Below are 4,863 nucleotides of genomic sequence, written 5' to 3'. Positions count from 1 at the left end.
TGATCTGAGCTGAGATCACAAGTCGGATATTCAATCAACTGAGCCACACAGGCGCCCCTTATTTTTATTTTTTAAATATTTATTTATTCAAGTAATCTCTGCCCCCAGTGTGGGCCTCAAACTCACGACCCCAAGATCAAAAATCGCATCTTCTTCCAACTGAGCCAGCCAGGCACCTTTGTCCCCCATTTTAAAAATGAGGAGACTCGAGTTCACAAAAGGGCTATGCCCAAGGTCACATGGCTGGTAAGTAGTGAACTTGAACTGAGGTGGTTGCATCCAGGGCCAACTCGCCTGCCACCTGTGCCCCCTCTCTAGTGGGGCCACGAGGCCCTTCCTTGTAGTAGGCAGAATAAGGCCCCCAGTGTCTAGGTCCAGGCCCTGGAATCTGTGAATATGGCATGTACGATGACAAGGGGACTAAGGTTGCAGATGCAATTAAAGTTGCTATCAGCTAACTTTAAGATAAAAAGATTTTCAGGGTGCCTGGGTGGCACAGTCAGTGGGGTGTCTGACTTTAGGTTGCGGCCGAGGTGGTGGTCTCAGGGTCGTGAGATCAGGTCCTTCATCAAGTTCCACGCTGAGTGTGGAGCCTTCCTGAGACTTTTCCCCTCTCCCTCCACCCCTTCTCAAATAAATAAGTATATCTTTAAAAAAATAAAAAGATAAAGTGATTTTCTTTGATTATCCTGGTGCATCCAGTGCAATCACAAGGGTCCTGTAAAGTGAAAGAGAGAGAGGCAGAAGAGGAGGTAGGAATCAGATACTGAAGATGCCCTGCTGCTGGATTTGAAGATAGAAGAAGGGGCCATGAGCCAAGGAACATGTGTGGCTTTCACAGGCTGGAAAAGACAAGGAAATGGATTCTAGAGCCTCCAGAAAGAACGCAGTCCTGTCAACACCTTGATTTTACCCAGTGAGACCCATTTCAGGCTTTTGACCCCCAGATCTGTAAGGTAATGCTTTTGTGTTGTGTTAAGTGACTACGTTTGTGGGGATTTGTTACAGAAGCCCTGAGAAACTAATACAGTGACCTTGACTAAGTCCTTCAGGAGGAGTGTCTGTGCTCTGGGAGGACAGCAGAAGCTTCCGCGCATCCAGGAGCAGCTGGGGCAGACCGAGCCTATCAGAGGATGTGGACGCCTGGGCAGAGTGTTTTTACCCCGAGACCCCTGCCCCAAGTTCAGCCCTGGTTCTGGTTGAAAGAGTCCCAAGGACACAGGAGGTAGGAGGTCTCAGAGCTCAGAGATGTCTGGGTAGAATAAATCATTCCCTAGTTCTTTTGGAGCCTCTGGTGAACGCAAGAGGCAGGCATTCTCCACTCATGATCCAGACAGACACAGGCCCTAGCTGCAGAAGAAGCGGAGAGTGTGGGCGTGCTCGCCAGTGTCAGCCATGCAGTGGGTGCTTGGAAGGCCGAGAAGTTCAAAGCTCTTGGAGAAGGAGGGGCTCATGAGAGCCTGGGGGAGCCGGCAGGAAGCGAGAGCACACTTAGCACTCCAGCATCCTAGGCAGAGGGCAGCAAGTGCAAGGCCAGGCTGGGCAGAAGGAGGCTGGGGACAGCATCAGGTCAGGTCTGGACTTTCTTAACAGCCTTTAAGTTGGGGACGGATCTGATCCAATGACGTATGGGAAGGTCCCTCTGGCTGTTTTGTGGGGAACGAGACAGACCACCCAGGAGGCAAACTGTAGTTGTTCAGGTGACAGTGATGGTGGTGGCAGCAAGCTGGAGAGGAGGGGCATCTTTGGGAGAAGAGGGGGCAGCCGACAGCAGTGGGAAGCCCCCTCTCCCCTGGATGAGCCCAGGCCCAGCTGTGGTGGTGGCTCCAGGATTTGACTTCTGAAGGCATTAAGGCCACATCTGGGGCTGTGGTCAGCACACATTCCAGGACTGGCCAAACCCAGCCAAGTGCAAGGCCGAAATAAAACATGTTGAAAAGCGCTGAGTCCCTGAGTGAGTTTGAGGGATCCCTTTATTGTCATGTTTCTTGGCAGGCGGAATTCCCGAGGAGGTCTGAGAAGGTCTTCCTGAGGAAGAGCAAGAGCTGGAGGAAGCTTCCTGATCCCACAAGCATGTTCTCGGTACACGATCCGGCTGGGCAAGAGGGAAGATGGCAACAAGCTGTCTGGGTGGCCACAGGGGCCCACGTGCCCTTTCTGGCCTTGGGGACAAGGTCTTCATGGAGGCGAGGTTTGGGGAGACCGGCCCCACAGTACTGGGGCACCAACTCCCACGTGGGGGGCTGAGTGGGTGAAGCTGGGAGAGGGAGCTCTCCTCCCCTGTGGGCCCTACCCTCAGGGGGTGGCCCTGACGTGGTGTCCAGGTTCCAAGCCTGAGCCAGTCTCTTACCCCTGACCAGGGCTCTGGGTCCTGGTCCTTGTCTGCCCCTGCCCTGGTTACCAGCAACCACATCTCCCACTGTGATGGGCTCAGTGATGTCCCCTCAAGTTCGGTATTCGGAGTCCTAAGCCCCCAGTAACTCCGAATGTGAATGCATTTAGAGACAGTGTCTCAAAGAGGCGACTGAGTTAAAGCGAGGTCATTGGGCCCTAATCCATGTGTCTGGTGTCCTCGCAGGAAGAGGAGATCTGGACCCAGACACGAGCAGATGTAAGACGAGGTGAACCTACACGGAGGGGGTGTCAGCTCTGACCCAAGGACAGAGGCCTCAGAAGAAACCAGCCTCGCCGACACCCTGATCGCAGACTTCCACCCTGCAGATTGGTGAGAAACCCTGTTTCTAATGTCTAAGCCATCCATCTATGGCAGCCCTAGCCAACCCACACACCTCCCATCAGCCCTACCAGCCGCGGACACGGGCTGTGAGGTTCCTGCGTGCCAGGCTTGGAGCCGGGCCCACTCCGTGTGTCACTTCACTCCTCACTGACCCTGGAAGGTAAAGATCGGGGACCTTGTCGGGTCAGCCTGGCTCTGCTAGTGTGATCTCAGCTAAAGTGCTCTGCCTCTCTGGGCCTTACTTCCTCAACTGCCCACGAGCCCCAGAGTAGTACGTGCACCCTAGACTGGTTTTAAGGAATGATTTAAAACGTATGAAAGGGGGCACCTGGGTGGTGCAGCCCATTGAACCTCCAACTCTTGGTTTCAACTCAGTCATGAGCTCAGGGTCGTGGGATCGAGCCCCATGTTGGGCTCTGCACTCAGTGCAGAGTCTGCTTGAGAATCTCTCTCCCCTTCTCCTTCTGCCCGCCTCACACCCCCCCCCCCGGCTCATGCTGTCTCTCTCTCAAATAAATACATCTTAAAAAAAATAATAAAATAAATAAAATGTGTGAAGGGTTTAGAGCATTTCCTGGAACACAGTTGGTGTTCACTAAGGTGGCTATGACCCTTCTCATTTTCCAGATATGAAAATGGACACTCGAGGTTCACAGCGGTAAGCAACGTGTCCAAGGACACACGCTGGGAAGCAGCGAAAGAGCAAGGAGGACCCTGCTCTTCCGACAGCCTCCGGTCCCATCCTCTGGCTCCGCGTTCCAGGCAGCCCCAGAAGGAGATGAGATGGTGCCCGGGGTCCTGGGAAGAGACGAGAACCTTGGACTCTGAGTGGTCTGGTATTGTGGGCATATCGCAGGGTACCAGCACCCCCAAAGGCTGCCACAGCCTCGCTGCTTCCATGTTAACAGCCATGCTATTCCCTGAGCTCAGAGGCCTGCGTGGCAAGGAGGGACTTCTTAGGGTTCTGTGGCCCTCACCGGACAGACCTTTATCCAGAAACTTAATAGGTCTCCTTGATTTGCCTCTTTACCCAGTAAGGGGTGCAGCCCCCATTTCCTGTACCTTCTGCAGGCTCCCATCATAGTCTCCACTCTGAGCCTGGCTCAGAGGTAAGAAGAGCCAGCAAATCTGGCTTAGAGGCCACACTATCAGCCCTGTAGCCCAAGGGCCCACCAGGTGGGGACATGGTTCCCTGGACCACAGACTGAAACAGGTCTCTGTGCGCCCTCTGACTCTTCACACCCGCATCGCCCTCAGGTATCCTGAGCTGCTGTGGCTTTTTTTTTTTTTTTTCCCCCTGAAAAGAGAGCTGGGCACCAAAAAAAGGTTCAGCAGCTCCCAGGCTGACTTGCAAAGATAGAAGGTACCACTCCCAGCTGCCCATCCACAGATCTCTTTAATCTGGCCTGTACTGGGCAGGGGGTGGGGTGGGGTGTGTTTCTGAATCTCCTTGCCCCCCATCCCAGGATATGTGCCAGAACCATCTTCTTTGGCCGGGGCATCTGGGACAGCCTCCTCATCAGGCTTCTGTCTTCTCTGCACCCTGCATGAGCTCTCTGTCCTGAGTGGGTCTCCCCCGCCCCTGAAATCTTTGTGTATCTGACTCTCTGTGGGCCCTGCAGGCCTTGGCACATCTTCTCAGTCTGAGAGACTTTCCCATCTCCCTGCCCTGTTCCCCACACCCAGCCCATGGCAGACATACCAACAGATCTTGGCCCTCCTTCCTGCTGGGCCCACCTGGAGACCCCAGGCCCCAGGCAGCAGGACCACTTGGTCACAGATGGCACGTAGATGAAACCCATCTGCCACCCCTGAACAAGTTCAAGTCCCCAGGTGTCTCCCGGCTTCCACCTTCTGCTTGCTAAGACGGTTCCAGCCTCAGTTTGCCCATCTGCAGGATGAGAGAGGAGACCCCTACCTACGCCTTCATTCTAAGGAGTGAAGAGCGTGAATCAGACTGTCTTCACTTGGGCATCTGTGTCCTCGGGGTCTGCCCCCGCTCCCACCCCAGCACATTTCCTTCTACCTATGGATTTCCACTGTGACCCTTAACAGCTCTCAACAGGTAGCTAAACGCAGTTCATGACGTACCCACCTGTAATTGGAGGGATATTGAAATTATCTGC

General features: G+C 54.1%; 1 long non-coding RNA gene across 1 annotated transcript; it reads left to right on the top strand.

The window, feature by feature from the left end:
• Window positions 1–553: 553 nt before the first annotated feature.
• Window positions 554–4,164, top strand: LOC123798477 (uncharacterized). Its single transcript, XR_006781312.2, has 4 exons — window positions 554–1,225; window positions 1,996–2,082; window positions 2,579–2,725; window positions 3,365–4,164. It is a non-coding gene; the product is annotated as an uncharacterized LOC123798477 (long non-coding RNA).
• Window positions 4,165–4,863: the final 699 nt, after the last annotated feature.

This window comes from Ursus americanus, chromosome 21, assembly GCF_024610735.1.
Source record: "Ursus americanus isolate L20-20 chromosome 21, mUrsAme1.1.p, whole genome shotgun sequence".
NCBI lineage: Eukaryota > Metazoa > Chordata > Mammalia > Carnivora > Ursidae > Ursus > Ursus americanus.
This window is presented reverse-complemented; position numbering and strand designations above follow the sequence as displayed.